This window comes from Ranitomeya imitator, chromosome 2 (assembly GCF_032444005.1).
Source record: "Ranitomeya imitator isolate aRanImi1 chromosome 2, aRanImi1.pri, whole genome shotgun sequence".
Taxonomy (NCBI): domain Eukaryota; kingdom Metazoa; phylum Chordata; class Amphibia; order Anura; family Dendrobatidae; genus Ranitomeya; species Ranitomeya imitator.
Window position 1 is genome coordinate 269,880,123 of NC_091283.1, and position 15,462 is coordinate 269,895,584.

Here is a 15,462-nt window from a genome sequence, read left to right on the forward strand (position 1 = left end):
TCACACTTCCTGTCTCCCCGTCCCTCTCACACTTCCTGTCTCCCCGTCCCTCTCACACTTCCTGCCTCCCCGCCTCTCTCACACTTCCTGTCTCCCCGTCCCTCTCACACTTCCTGCCTCCCCGCCTCTCTCACACTTCCTGTCTCCCCGTCTCTCTCACACTGCCGGTCTCTCTCTCTCATACTTCCGGTCTGTTCTCGTTTCTCCCATTCTTTTTAGTCACTTCCGGTCCTCGGTCTTCTTTTTTCCGGTCCCCGTCCCTCGCACTTCCGGTCCCCGTCTCTCGCACTTCCGGTCCCCGTCTCTCGCACTTCCCGTCGTGCTCTGCGGCTCTTGACAAGTCGGATCCAAGATGGCGTAGAAAGTAATGACAGGTAGGAGCCGACCCCCCCGCCGTCCCTGGCCTCTCGCGACCCTGGCACCTCCCGCCGCTCCTCCCGAGCTCCCGGCGTCACCCGGGGCCTGCACACAGCCGGCGGCTCCGCGGGAGTCAGCGGGGAGGCCTTCAGTGCCAGTGTTTACATTCCCGGCCTGCGGGAGTAGGAGAGCGCCCGGCGCCGAGGACACAGCGAGCCGCGAATACAGGACAGTACACGGGAGCAGCAGCGGCCGCCGGGGGTGTGCGACCCGCTGTCCGGGGGCGACGTCATATACCGGGAGAGGCGGAGCCGGGAGAGGGAAAGAGAGGAGACACCGGGGAGGGGGAAAGAGAGAGGAGACACCGGGGAGAGGGAAAGAGAGAGGAGACACCGGGGAGAGGGAAAGAGAGAGGAGACACCGGGGAGAGGGAAAGAGAGGGGAGACACCGGGGAGAGGGAAAGAGAGAGGAGACACCGGGGAGAGGGAAAGAGAGAGGAGACACCGGGGAGAGGGAAAGAGAAAGGAGACACCGGGGGGGGGGGGGGGGGGGGGGAGAGGGAAAGAGAGAGGAGACACCGGGGGGGGGGGGAGAGGGAAAGAGAGAGGAGACACCGGGGGGGGGAGAGGGAAAGAGAGAGGAGACACCGGGGAGAGGGAAAGAGAGAGGAGACACCGGGGAGAGGGAAAGAGAGAGGAGACACCGGGGAGAGGGAAAGAGAGAGGAGACACCGGGGAGAGGGAAAGAGAGGGGAGACACCGGGGAGAGGGAAAGAGAGAGGAGACACCGGGGAGAGGGAAAGAGAGAGGAGACATCGGGGAGAGGGAAAGAGAGAGGAGACACCGGGGGGGGGGGGGGAGAGGGAAAGAGAGAGGAGACACCGGGGGGGGGGGGGGGAGAGGGAAAGAGAGAGGAGACACCGGGGGGGGGGGAGAGGGAAAGAGAGAGGAGACACCGGGGAGAGGGAAAGAGAGAGGAGACACCGGGGAGAGGGAAAGAGAGAGGAGACACCGGGGAGAGGGAAAGAGAGAGGAGACACCGGGGAGAGGGAAAGAGAGGGGAGACACCGGGGAGAGGGAAAGAGAGAGGAGACACCGGGGAGAGGGAAAGAGAGAGGAGACACCGGGGAGAGGGAAAGAGAAAGGAGACACCGGGGGGGGGGAGAGGGAAAGAGAGAGGAGACACCGGGGGGGGGGGGGGGGGGAGAGGGAAAGAGAGAGGAGACACCGGGGAGAGGGAAAGAGAGAGGAGACACCGGGGAGAGGGAAAGAGAGAGGAGACACCGGGGGGGGGAGAGGGAAAGAGAGAGGAGACACCGGGGGGGGGAGAGGGAAAGAGAGAGGAGACACCGGGGAGAGGGAAAGAGAGAGGAGACACCGGGGGGGGGGGGAGAGGGAAAGAGAGAGGAGACACCGGGGGGGGGGGGAGAGGGAAAGAGAGAGGAGACACCGGGGAGAGGGAAAGAGAGAGGAGACACCGGGGGGGAGAAGGAAAGAGAGAGGAGACACCGGGGAGAGGGAAAGAGAGAGGAGACACCGGGGAGAGGGAAAGAGAGAGGAGACACCGGGGAGAGGGAAAGAGAGAGGAGACACCGGGGAGAGGGAAAGAGAGAGGAGACACCGGGGAGAGGGAAAGAGAGAGGAGACACCGGGGAGAGGGAAAGAGAGAGGAGACACCGGGGGGGAGAGGGAAAGAGAGAGGAGACACCGGGGAGAGGGAAAGAGAGGAGACACCGAGGAGAGTGAAAGAGAGAGGAGACACCGGGGAGAGAGGGGACATAGGGGAGAGGGAAAGAGAGAGGAGACACCGGGGAGAGGGAAAGAGAGAGGAGACACCGGGGAGAGGGAAAGAGAGAGGAGACACCGAGGAGAGGGGAGACACCTGGGAGAGGGAAAGAGAGAGGAGACACCGGGGAGAGGGAAAGAGAGAGGAGACACCGGGGAGAGGGAAAGAGAGGAGACACCGGGGAGAGGGAAAGAGAGAGGAGACACCGAGGAGAGGGAAAGAGAGAGGAGACACCGAGGAGAGGGAAAGAGAGAGGAGACACCGAGGAGAGGGAAAGAGAGAGGAGACATCGGGGAGAGAGAGGGGACACCGGGGAGAGGGAAAGAGAGAGCAGCCACCGGGGAGAGGGAAAGAGAGGAGACACCGGGGAGAGGGAAAGAGAGAGGAGACACCGGGGAGAGAGGGGACACCGGGGAGAGAGAGGGGACACCGGGGAGAGGGAAAGAGAGAGGAGACACCGGGGAGAGGGAAAGAGAGAGGAGACACCGGGGAGAGGGAAAGAGAGAGGAGACACCGGGGAGAGGGAAAGAGAGGAGACATCGGGGAGAGGGAAAGAGAGAGGAGACACCGGGGAGAGGGAAAGAGAGAGGAGACACCGGGGAGAGGGAAAGAGAGGAGACACCGAAGAGAGGGGACACCAGGGAGAGGGAAAGAGAGGAGACACCGGGGAGAGGGAAAGAGAGAGGAGACACCGGGGAGAGGGAAAGATAGAGGAGTCACCGGGGAGAGGGAAAAAGAGAGGAGACACCGGGGAGAGGGAAAGAGAGAGGAGACACCGGGGAGAGGGAAAGAGAGAGGAGACACCGGGGAGAGGGAAAGAGAGAGGAGACACCGGGGAGAGGGAAAGAGAGGAGACACCGGGGAGAGGGAAAGAGAGAGGAGACACCGGGGAGAGGGAAAGAGAGAGGAGACACCGGGGAGAGGGAAAGGGAGAGGGAAAGAGAGAGGAGACACCGTGGAAAGGGGGAGAGATAGAAGACGAGGGGGAGAGGAGACCTCTAGAAGAGGGGAAGAGAAAGGAGACACCGAGGGAAGGGGATGAGAGGAGACCGGGGAGAATAGTAGAGAGATAAAAGACCGGGGCAAAGGGGAGACAGGAGATGCCTGGGAGAAAAGAGAAGGGGAGAGAGTGGAGCCACTGGGGGGGGGGGGGGACACTTAGAAGAGCGAAAGAGAGAGAGGACATCGGGGACAAGGGGAGAGAGAGAGGAGACACCGTGGAGAGAGCGGAGACACCTAGAAGATGGGGAGAGGAGACACAAGGGAGAGGACACACTGGGGAGAAGGGGAGAGAGGAGACACCGGGGAGAGGGGAAGATCGAGTAGACACCGGGGAGAGAGAGGAGACACTGAGGAAAGGGAGAGAGAGAGGAGACTCTTAGAAGAGGAAAGAGAGAGGACACCAGGGACAGGGGAAGAGATGAGACACAGGGGAGAGGACACACTGGGGAGAGAGAGAGGAAACACCAGGGGGAGAGAGGAGATGCCGGGGAGAGGGAAAGATCGAGTAGAGAGCGGGAGAGAGAGGACACACCAAGGAAGGGATAGAGAGGAGACACTGAGGAAAGGGAGAGAGAGAGAGAGGAGACACTTAGAAGAGGGAAAGAGAGAGGACATCGGGGACAGGGGAAGAGAGGAGACACATGGAAGAGGACACACTGGGGAGAGGGAGGAAACACCAGGGGGAGAGAGGAGATGCCGGGGAGAGGGAAAGATCGAGTAGAGAGCTGGAGAGAGAGGAGACACTTAGAAGAGGGAAAGAGAGAGGACATCGGGGACAGAGGAAGAGAGGAGACACAGGGGAGAGGACACACTGGGGAGAGAGGGAGAGGGAGGAAATGCCAGGGAGAGAGAGGAGATGTCGGGGAGAGGGAAAGATCGAGTAGACACCGGGGAGAGAGGAGACACATAGAAGAGTTAAAGAGAGGACACTGGGAACAAGGGAATAGAGTGGAGACAGCAGGGAGGGGGAAAGAGAGAGGAGACACCTGGATGAGAGAGGAGGATATGTGAACGGCCTCGCTCCCTTCCCTGTGGGGGACGTCCTTGTGTGAGCAGCCTCACTGTCCTTCCCTGCGGGGGACGTCCTTGTGTGAGCAGTCTCGCCCTCTGCCCTGCGGGGGACGTCCTTGTGTGAGCAGCCTCTGCCCTGCGGGGGACATCCTTGTGTGAGCAGCCTCGCCCTCTGCCCTGCGGGGCACGTCCTTGTGTGAGCAGCCTCTGCCCTGCGGGGGGACGTCCTTGTGTGAGCTGCCTCTGCCCTGCGGGGGACGTCCTTGTGTAAGCAGCCTCGCCCTGCGGGGGACGTCCTTGTGTGAGCAGCCGCACCCTCTGCCCTGCGGGGGACATCTTTGTGTGAGCTGCCTCGCCCTCTGCCCTGAGGGGGGACGTCCTTGTGTGAGCAGCCTCGCCCTGCGCGGGACGTCCTTGTGTGAGCAGCCTCGCCCTGCGGGGGACGTCCTTGTGTGAGCAGCCTCGCCCTCTGCCCTGCGGGGGACGTCCTTGTGTGAGCAGCCGCGCCCTCTGCCCTGCAGGGGACATCCTTGTGTGAGCAGCCTCGCCCTCTGCCCTGCGGGGGACATCCTTGTGTGAGCGGCCTCGCCCTCTTCCTTGTGGGGGACATCCTTGTGTGAGCAGCCGCGCCCTCTGCCCTGCAGGGGACATCCTTGTGTGAGCAGCCTCGCCCTCTGCCTTGCGGGGGACGTCCTTGTGTGAGCAGCCTCGACCTCTGCCCTGCGGGGGATGTCCTTGTGTGAGCAGCCTCGCCCTCTGCCCTGCGGGGACATCCTTGTGTGAGCAGTCTCGCTCTCTGCCCTGCGGGGGACGTCCTTGTGTGAGCAGCCTCTGCCCTGCGGGGGGACATCCTTGTGTGAGCAGCCTCGCCCTCTGCCCTGCGGGGGACGTGTTGTGAATTCTGCTCTTGGGCTCCCTCCAGTGGTTATGAGTGGTAGTGCTGCGGTAGTTGGATCGCAGCATTTATCAGGTGTATCTATTTTTTGCAATTTGGGCTGGGCTATATAGCCTTGCTTGATCCTTTAGTCAGTGCCAGTTGTCCATTGTTTTTGGAGGATTCACATCCCTTCTGGTCTCTCCTGTTTGCTGTGCTTTTCTTCAAAGATAAGTCCTGGCTTTGATTTTGCAGTCCACCTGCTGTGGACCTTATAGTTCTGTGCATTTTCATGTTTTTGTCTTGTCCAGCTTAGTCTGTGAAGGATTTTTTGCAGCCTAGCTATTTCTCTGGAAATGCAGATATACCCTCCATGTCTTTAGTCAGATGTGGTGTTTTGTATTTTCTGTGGTGGATATTTTCTAGTGTTTTAATACTGACCGCATAGTACTCTGTTCTATTCTTTCTTTTTAGCTAGTATGGCCTCCTATGCTAAATCCTGATTTCATTTCTGCGTATGTTATTTCCCTCTCCTCTCACAGTCAATATTTGTGGGGAGCTGTCTTTCCTTTGGGGATTTTCTCTGAGGCAAGATAGTTTTCCTGTTTCTGTCTTTAGGGGTAGTTAGTTCTTAGGCTGTGTTGAGGGGTCTAGGGAGTGTTAGGTACCCCCCACGGCTACTTCTAGTTGTGCTGTTAAGTTCAGGGTTTGCGGTCAGTACAGGTTCCACCTTCTCCAGAGTACATCTCATGCTGCTCCAAGGCCACCAGATCATAACAGGACGTCCTTGTGTGAGCAGCCTCGCCCTCTGCCCTGCGGGGGACGTCCTTGTGTGACCAGCTACGCCCTCTGCCCTGCAGGGACATCCTTGTGTGAGTAGCCGTGCCCTCTGCCCTTCAGGGGACATCCTTGTGTGAGCAGCCTCGCCCCCTGCCCTGCGGGGGACATCCTTGTGTGAGCAGCCTCTGCCCTGCGGGGGACATCATTGTGTGAGCAGCCTCGACCTCTGCCCTGCGGGGGACGTCCTTGTGTGAGCAGCCTCGCCCTCTGCCCTGCGGGGGGACGTCCTTGTGTGAGCAGCCTCGCCCTCTGCCCTGCGGGGGACATCCTTGTGTGAGCAGCCTCGCCCTCTGCCCTGCGGGGGGACGTCCTTGTGTGAGCAGCCTCGCCCTGCGGGGGACGTCCTTGTGTGAGCAGCCTTACCCTCTGCCCTGCGGGGGACGTCCTTGTGTGAGCAGCCTCTGCCCTGCGGGGGACGTCCTTGTGTGAGCAGCCGCGCCCTCTGCCCTGCAGGGGACAGCCTTGTGTGAGCAGCCGCGCTCTCTGCCCTGCGGGGGACATCCTTGTGTGAGCAGCCTCGCCCTCTGCCCTGCGGGGGACTTCCTTGTGTGAGCAGCCTCGCCCTGTGTGGAGATGTCCTCATGTGAGCTGCCTCGCCCCCTGCCCTTTGTGGGGACGTCCTCATCTGAGCTGCCTCCTGCCCTGCGGGGGACGTCCTTGTTAGTGGCCCTTCATGTGCCGTCCTCACCTGAGTGGTTTTTCCTGTCCTGGCGTGGTTGTCTCTGAGTGTTCCTGCCCAGCGGGGTATCTCTCTCTCTAGTGCCTGGCTGGGGATGTCTGTTGCCCTGTGGGGGGATATATCTCTCTGTGTGGCCCTTCCTGGCGAGGGATGTCTCTCTCTGGCCTTGCCCGGCGAAGTTTGTGTCTCTCTGTTTGGCCGTGCCCGGCAAGGGTTGTCTTTCTGTGGCTCTGCGAGGGTTGTCTCTCTTGTCTAAGTGGCCTTGCCTGGCAGGGGATGTCTCTGTGTGAGTGACCCTGCCCGGTGGGGGATGTCTCTGTGTGAGTGACCCTGCCCGGCGGGGGATGTCTGTGTGAGTGGCCCTGCCCGGGGGGGATGTCTCTGTGTGAGTGACCCTGCCCGGCCGGGGATATCTCTGTGTGAGTGACCCTGCCCGGTGGAGGATGTCTCTGTGTGAGTGACCCTGCCCGGTGGAGGATGTCTCTGTGTGAATGACCCTGCCCGGTGGAGGATGTCTCTGTGTGAGTGACCCTGCCCGGTGGAGGATGTCTCTGTGTGAGTGGCCCTGCCCGGTGGAGGATGTCTCTGTGTGAGTGACCCTGCCCGGTGGGGGATGTTTCTGTGTGAGTGGCCCTGCCCGGCGGGGATGTTTCTGTGAGTGACCCTGCCCGGCCGGGGATATCTCTGTGTCAGTGGCCCTGCCCGGCGGGGGATGTCTCTGTGTGAGTGGCCCTACCCGGCGGGGGATGTCTATGTGAGTGACCCTGCCCGGCGGGGGATGTCTCTGTGTGAGTGGCCCTGCCCGGTGGGGGATGTCTCTGTGTGAGTGGCCCTGCCCGGCGGGGGATGTCTATGTGAGTGACCCTGCCCGGCGGGGGATGTCTCTGTGTGAGTGGCCCTGCCCGGTGGGGGATGTCTCTGTGTGAGTGGCACTGCCCGGCGGGGGATGTCTCTGTGTGAGTGGCCCTACCCGGCGGGGGATGTCTCTGTGTGAGTGGCCCTGCCCGGCGGGGGATGTCTCTGTGTGAGCGGCCCTGCCCGGCGGGGGATGTCTCTGTGTGAGCGGCCCTGCCCGGCGGGGGATGTCTCTGTGTGAGCGGCCCTGCCCGGCGGGGGATGTCTCTGTGTGAGCGGCCCTGCCCGACAGGGGATGTCTCTGAGTGGTCAATACACTATTATTAACCCCTTTACCCCCAAGGGTGGTTTGCATGTTATGGACCGGGCCAATTTTTGCAATTCTGACCACTGTCCCTTTATGAGGTTATAACTCTGGAACGCTTCAACGGATCCCGGTGATTCTGACATTGTTTTCTCGTGACATATTGTACTTCATGATAGTGGTAAAATTTCTTTGATATTACCTGCGTTTATTTGTGAAAAAAACGGAAACATGGCGAAAATTTTGAAAATTTCGCAATTTTCCAACTTTGAATTTTTATGCAATTAAATCACAGAGATATGTCACACAAAATACTTAATAAGTAACATTTCCCACATGTCTACTTTACATCAGCACAATTTTGGAACCAACATTTTTTTTTGTTAGGGAGTTATAAGGGTTAAAAGTTGACCAGCAATTTCTCATTTTTACAACACCATTTTATTTTAGGGACCACATCTCATTTGAAGTCATTTTGAGGGGTCTATATGATAGAAAATACCCAAGTGTGACACCATTCTAAAAACTGCACCCCTCAAGGTTCTCAAAACCACATTCAGGAAGTTTATTAACCCTTCAGGTGTTTCACAGGAATTTTTGGAATGTTTAAATAAAAATTAACATTTAACTTTTTTTCACAAAAAATTTACTTCAGCTCCAATTTGTTTTATTTTACCAAGGGTTACAGGAGAAAATGGACCCCAAACCTTGTTGTACAATTTGTCCTGAGTACGCCAATACCCCATAAGTGGAGGTAAACCACTGTTTGGGCGCATGACAGATCTTGGAAGCGAAGGAGCGCCATTTGACTTTTTAATGCAAAATTGACTAGAATTGAGATGGGACGCCATGTTGCGTTTGGAGAGCCCCTGATGTGCCTAAACATTGAAACCCCCCACAAGTGACACCATTTTGGAAAGTAGACCCCCTAAGGAACTTATCTAGAGGTGTGGTGAGCACTTTTACCCACCAAGTGCTACACAGAAGTTTATAATGCAGAACCGTAAAAATAAAAAATCATTTTTTTTCACAAAAATTATCTTTTCGCCCCCAATTTTTTATTTTCCCAATGGTAAGAGAAGAAATTGGAACCAAAAAGTTGTTGCACAATTTGTCCTGAGTATGCTGATACCCCATATGTGGGGTTAAACCACTGTTTGGGCGCATGGGAGAGCTCGGAAGGGAAGGAGCGCCGTTTGACTTTTCAATGCAAAATTCACAGGAATTGAGATGAGACGCCATGTTGCGTTTGGAGAGCCACTGATGTGCCTAAACATTGAAACCCCCCACAAGTGACACCATTTTGGAAATTAGACCCCCTAAGGAACTTATCTAGATGTGTGGTGAGCACTTTGACCCACCAAGAGCTTCACAGAAGTTTATAATGCAGAGCCGTAAAAATAAAACAAAAATTTTTTCCCACAAAAATTATTTTTTAGTCCCCAGTTTTGTATTTTCTCGAGGGTAACAGGAGAAATTGGACCCCAAAAGTTGTCGTCCAATTTGTCCTGAGTGCGCTGATGCCCCATATGTGGGGGGGATCCACCGTTTGGGCGCATGGGAGGGCTCGGAAGGGAAGGAGCGCCATTTGGAATGCAGACTTAGATGGAATGGTCTGCAGGCGTCACATTGTTTTTGCAGAGCCCCTAATGTACCTAAACAGTAGAAACCCCCCACAAGTGACCCCATATTGGAAACTAGACCCCCCCACGAACTTATCTAGATGTGTTGTGAGAACTTTAAGCCCCCAAGTGTTTCACTACAGTTTATAACGCCGAGCCGTGAAAATAAAAAATCTTTTTTTTTCCCACAAAAATTATTTTTTAGCCCCCAGTTTTGTATTTTCCCAAGGGAAACAGGAGAAATTGGACCCCAAAAGTTGTTGTCCAATTTGTCCTGAGTACGCTGATACCCCACATGTTGGGGTAAACTCCTGTTTGGACACACGGGAGAGCTCGGAAGGGAAGGAGCACTGTTTTACTTTTTCAACACAGAATTGGCTGGAATTGAGATCGGACGCCATGTCGCGTTTGGAGAGCCCCTGATGTGTCTAAACAGTGGAAACCCCCAAATTATAACTGAAACCCTAATCCAAACACATCCATAACCCTAATCCCAACGGTAACCCTAACCATACCTCTAACCCAGACACACCCCTAACCCTAATCCCAACCCTATTCCCAACCGCAAATGTAATCCTAACCCTAACTTTAGCCCCATCCCTAACTGTAGCCTTAACCCTAGCCCTAACCCTAGCCTTAACCCTAGCCCTAGCCCTAACCCCAGCCCTAACCCCAGCCCTAACCCTAACCCTAGCCCTAACCCTAATGGGAAAATGGAAATAAATACATTTTTTTAATTTTTTTTATTTTTCCCTAACTAAGGGGGTGATGAAAGGGGGTTTGATTTACTTTTATAGCGGGTTTTTTAGCGGATTTTTATGATTGGCAGCCGTCACACACTAAAAGACGTTTTTTATTGCAAAAAATATTTTTTGCGTTACCACATTTTGAGAGCTATAATTTTTCCATATTTGAGTCCACAGAATCATGTGAGGTCTTGTTTTTTGCGGGACGAGTTGACGTTTTTATTGGTAACATTTTCGGGCACGTGACATTTTTTGATCGCTTTTTATTCCGATTTTTGTGAGGCAGAATGACCAAAAACCAGCTATTCATGAATTTCTTTTGGGGGAGGCGTTTATACCGTTCCGCGTTTGGTAAAATTGATAAAGCAGTTTTATTCTTCGGGTCAGTACGATTACAGCGACACCTCATTTATATCATTTTTTTAATGTTTTGGCGCTTTTATACGATAAAAACTATTTTATAGAAAAAATAATTATTTTTGCATCGCTTTATTCTGAGGACTATAACTTTTTTATTTTTTTGCTGACGTTGCTGTATGGCGGCTCGTTTTTTGCGGGACAAGATGACGCTTTCAGCGGTACCATGGTTATTTATATCTGTCTTTTTGATCGCGTGTTATTCCACTTTTTGTTTGGCGGTATGATAATAAAGCATTGTTTTTTGTCTCGTTTTTTTTTTTTTTTTTCTTACGGTGTTTACTGAAGGGGTTAACTAGTGGGACAGTTTTATAGGTCGGGTCGTTACGGACGCGGCGATACTAAATATGTGTACTTTTATTGTTTTTTTTTTTTTATTTAGATAAAGAAATGTATTTATGGGAATAATATTTTTTTTTTTTTTCATTATTTAGGATTTTTTCTTATTTTTTTTTTTTTTTTTTACTCACACACTTGTAAAAATTTTTTTTTTACTTTTTTACTTTGTCCCAGGGGGGGACAATACAGATCGGTGATCTGCCAGTTTGCACAGCACTCTGACAGATCACCGATCTGTCTGAGAGCAGTGCAGCGTTACCAAGTGCCTGCTCTGAGCAGGCACTTGGTAAGCCACCTCCTTCCCTGCAGGACCCGGATCCGCGGCCATCTTGGATCCGGGACTTTCTGCAGGGAGGGAGGTAGGAGACCCCCGGAGCAACGCGATCACATCGCGTTGCTGCGGGGGTCTCAGGGAAGCCCGCAGGGAGCCCCCTCCCTGCGCGATGCTTCCCTGCACCGCCGGCACATCGCGATCATGTTTGATCGCGGTGTGCCGGGGGTTAATGTGACGGGGGCGGTCCGTGACCGCTTCTGGCACATAGTGCCGGATGTCAGCTGCGATAAGCAGCTGACACCCGGCCGCGATCGGCCGCGCTCCCCCCGTGAGCGTGGCCGATCGCCTATGACGTACTATTCCGTCCGTGGGAAGTAAAGCCCACCCCACATGGACGGAATAGTACGTCTAATGGCAGAAAGGGGTTAAATAGGGTAAAGATGTGATACGATGTTTCTTTTGCTCGGATACAGTGGAGATACGATGCTGGTGTAGATACACTGTGTCTGCAGCGTTGTCACCGGCACTCAGTGTAATTACTGGGATCATCGGTCACTTGTCATCTCTGGTCACATTCCAGATCTTTGTGATCCTGTGTGTAATCCCAGTATCATCTATGGATCCCTTCGGAGTGTCTGCCACACTTGTCACATCTCATCCTCCAGGTCTTTTATTAAATAAAATAAAAATACTTTACATGACAATAACTGTGATACATTACAAATAAAACACAACAGAACATAAGAACAAAGCTCCAATCAGACGACAACAAACGACAAAAGCCACAAAGTAATAAACCGGAAATGGAACAAAAATGGAGAAAGTTCATGACCTACAAATCAAGGACGTGAAAGAAAAATTCCAATAACATAAAAAAAACAAAACTAAAAGTCAACAAACAAAATACTCATAACTTACGTGAATACCTGTAAAAAATTATAAATAATAAATAGTATAAAATCATGTAAGACCCCCGGCCCAGCTTCATTCATACTACTATATACAACCCGAACTACATTCACACCGTCCTATATACAATATTATATACAATATATACACTGTAAACACATTATACTAAACCAAACACTATACAACACCACAAACACAACAAAACCCTGCTGGTCCCACTGCCTTACCTTACAGCCCCCCTTACACCACCACATTCACCCTACAACAAACCTAAACACAACATAGTGTACAACATTAACATTTGCTTTTTTTTTTTTTTTTAAATATATATACACACACCTACTCTAACTATCCCGCCACCCCTGATCCAGCTCTGGCCAAAAAGTTCAGGAATCATCCGAGCTAGGATCAGGCCCCAAAGTTTTTCCCCAGACGGGGCCTGGGCCAGGCCAGATCAGTCTCTTATCACCGCCGTTGAACCCCCCAATCCCCCACCCAACCTAAGACACTCTATTATACACACTATATACAATATATACAATACACTATATACAATATATACATAAACCAACATCACAGAACACAACCTACATTCTCACCACCCGAGGCTCAAGTTCGATGCCTGCAAACCTTCTATTCAGGGAACAGAAATACAAAACAAAAGTCTAGGGTGTTAAGACATCAGCCCACCACCAGGATATAGGAGCGCTAATGGACTAAGGCACCCTGAAGGAGAAACCCTTCCAGAGATGGGCTGCCCTCCGGGCACCCAGTCTTTCGCACTCCAGAGAACGCACCTTCACCAGGGCACCTAGGATGCTGCTACAAACTTCATCTACATGGAGGATTTTACTCTGCGTCGAAACTAAAACTCGTGCGTTCCACGTGAAATACCTGACCACTGCGCTGACTAAGAATAAAGTGGCTCGGTCCCTTCTCCCGAGGTCTCTGAACGCTCCATAGGCCCACTCGGCATAGGACAGAGTGGCCAGCCGCGGCCAACCAATGGAAGCGCCCACCCCGTTGTACACCTCTGTATTAAAGGGACAATGAAGCAGGAAGTGCTCCATGCTTTCCAGCATGGTAGCGCAAGCCTCACGGGGACAATTCCTGTCCACGGAGCTCCTGTGTTTCAAATGGTCCCTCACATACAACTTACCTTGGAAGCAGCGCCAAGTCAAGTCCCAATACTTCTTGGGGATCCTGCTAGAATTTAACAAACTCAACCCAACCTCTAGATCCCGACTCGGGCAGTCCTTGAGGACCAATGGTCTCTGAAAATGCGAAAGCAAGACCCGCATGTCGAGGAGTTTCCTCGGGAGGGACCTCACTTCCCACATTCCCAGACCCCACCGGCGCATCATTTTCAGAACCGGGGTAACATAAGCCGGGAGATGCCCGTGGGGTGTGCGAAGATCCTTCAATCTTCCCCCTGTCTCCCATTCCTGGAAGAAAGGCTGAAACCATCCTTTACAGGAGAATACCCATGGAGGAGCCCTCTCTTTCCAGAGGTTTGCCACGTTAACTTTCAAAAAGGTGTTCACTAGAAACACCACGGGGTTCACCATATTCAACCCCCCTAGTCTCCTCGTGCGATAAGTGACCTCCCGTTTGACTAGGTTTAGTCTATTCCCCCATAATATCTGGAAGAACAGACTGTAGACCCGTGTCCAGAGAGGCTCCGGCAAGACACAGACGCTGCCCAGGTAGATTAGCAAGGGGAGCAGGAAAGCTTTGCACAGGTCACCCCTTTCCCTCAGGGTCAAAGACCAACCCTTCCATTGGTCCACTCTTTGGGCGACACCTTTGATTCTGCCTTCCCAGTTTTTCGTGGGGTAATCACCCTGGCCAAATTCGATGCCTAGGACTTTGGCATGTTCTTGGGGTTCGGGGAGGGTGTCCGGAAGATCAAACGTGGGATCCCCGCCTCCCAGCCAGAGACTCTCACACTTGTCCTGGTTGAGCTTGGACCCGGATGCCTCCGAGTAGCTCTCCACTTCTGACATCACCACCATCGCCTCCTCTTGCGAAGAAACAAAGACTGTAACGTCGTCGGCGTAGGCCACTACCCTGAGGATAGCCTCTGGCGCCAACCCGCCCATCCCCCCCCCCCCCCGCCAACGGTCCACAATCAACCCTTCTGAGGAAGGGATCGATCGCAAACGCGTAAAGTAAAGGGCTAAGAGGGCAGCCCTGGCGGACACCAGATCCCACCCCGAAAGGTTGTCCAATCCACCCGTTTACCAGAGGGAAAGTCTCAGCCCCTGCATATAAGGTCTTAAGCCAGTCCACAAACCCTCCAGGCAGACCATGCCTCAAAAGAGTGGACCAGAGGTACTCGTGGTCGACCCGATCAAAGGCTTTTGCCTGATCCAGGGTCAGCAAAAACCCCTTCCAAAGGCGTGCCCTGCCCCGCTCCACGGCCTCTCGGACACCCAGAACAGCACTGAAAGTGCTACGGCCAGGAACGCAACAGTGCTGGGCCTCCGAAAGGAGCCGTGGCGCAAACTTCACCAGCCTGTTGAAGAGTATCTTAGCCAAAACCTTCCTGTCCACATTGAGAAGTGATATGGGACGCCAATTCTCAATGCGTGACAGGTCCTTACCCTTTGACAAAATGATCAAAGCCGACCTCCTTAACCCCTTTACCCCCAAGGGTGGTTTGCACGTTAATGACCGGGCCAATTTTTACAATTCTAACCACTGTCCCTTTATGAGGTTATAACTCCGGAACGCTTCAACGGATCTCAGTGAATCTGACATTGTTTTCTCGTGACATATTGTACTTCATGACAATGGTAAAAATTGTTTGATAGTACCTGCGTTTATTTGTGAAAAAAACGGAAATTTGGCGAAAATTATGAAAATTTCGCAATTTTCCAACTTTGAATTTTTATGCAATTAAATCACAGAGATATGTCACACAAAATACTTAATAAGTAACATTTCCCACATGTCTACTTTACATCAGCACAATTTTGCGCCAAAATTTTTTTTTGTTAGGGAGTTATGAGGGTGAAAAGTTGACCAGCAATTTCTCATTTCTACAACACCATTTTTTTTTAGGGACCACATCTCATTTGAAGTCATTTTGAGGGGTCTATATGATAGAAAATACCCAAGTGTGACACCATTCTAAAAACTACACCCCTCAAGGTGCTCAAAACCACATTCAAGAAGTTTATTAACCCTTCTGGTGCTTCACATGAATTTTTTGAATGTTTAAATAAAAATGAACATTTAACTTTTTTTCACAAAAAATTTAATTCAGCTCCAATTTGTTTTATTTTACCAAGGGTAACAGGAGAAAATGGACCCCAAACATTGTTGTACAATTTGTCCTGAGTACGCCAATACCCCACATGTGGGGGTAAACCACTGTTTGGACGCATGGCACAGCTCGGAAGCGAAGGAGCGCCATTTGACTTTTCAATGCAAAATTGACTG

At 52.8% G+C, this 15,462-nt stretch overlaps 1 protein-coding gene across 1 annotated transcript in view; it reads left to right on the top strand.

The window, feature by feature from the left end:
- Positions 1-277: 277 nt before the first annotated feature.
- The window catches only part of HELZ (helicase with zinc finger), a 56,048-nt gene continuing 40,863 nt past the window's right edge, over positions 278-15,462 (top strand). The window contains exon 1 of the mRNA XM_069749174.1: positions 278-374. The gene's annotated coding sequence lies outside the window, so the exon portion shown is untranslated. The remainder of the gene's footprint in view (positions 375-15,462) is intronic.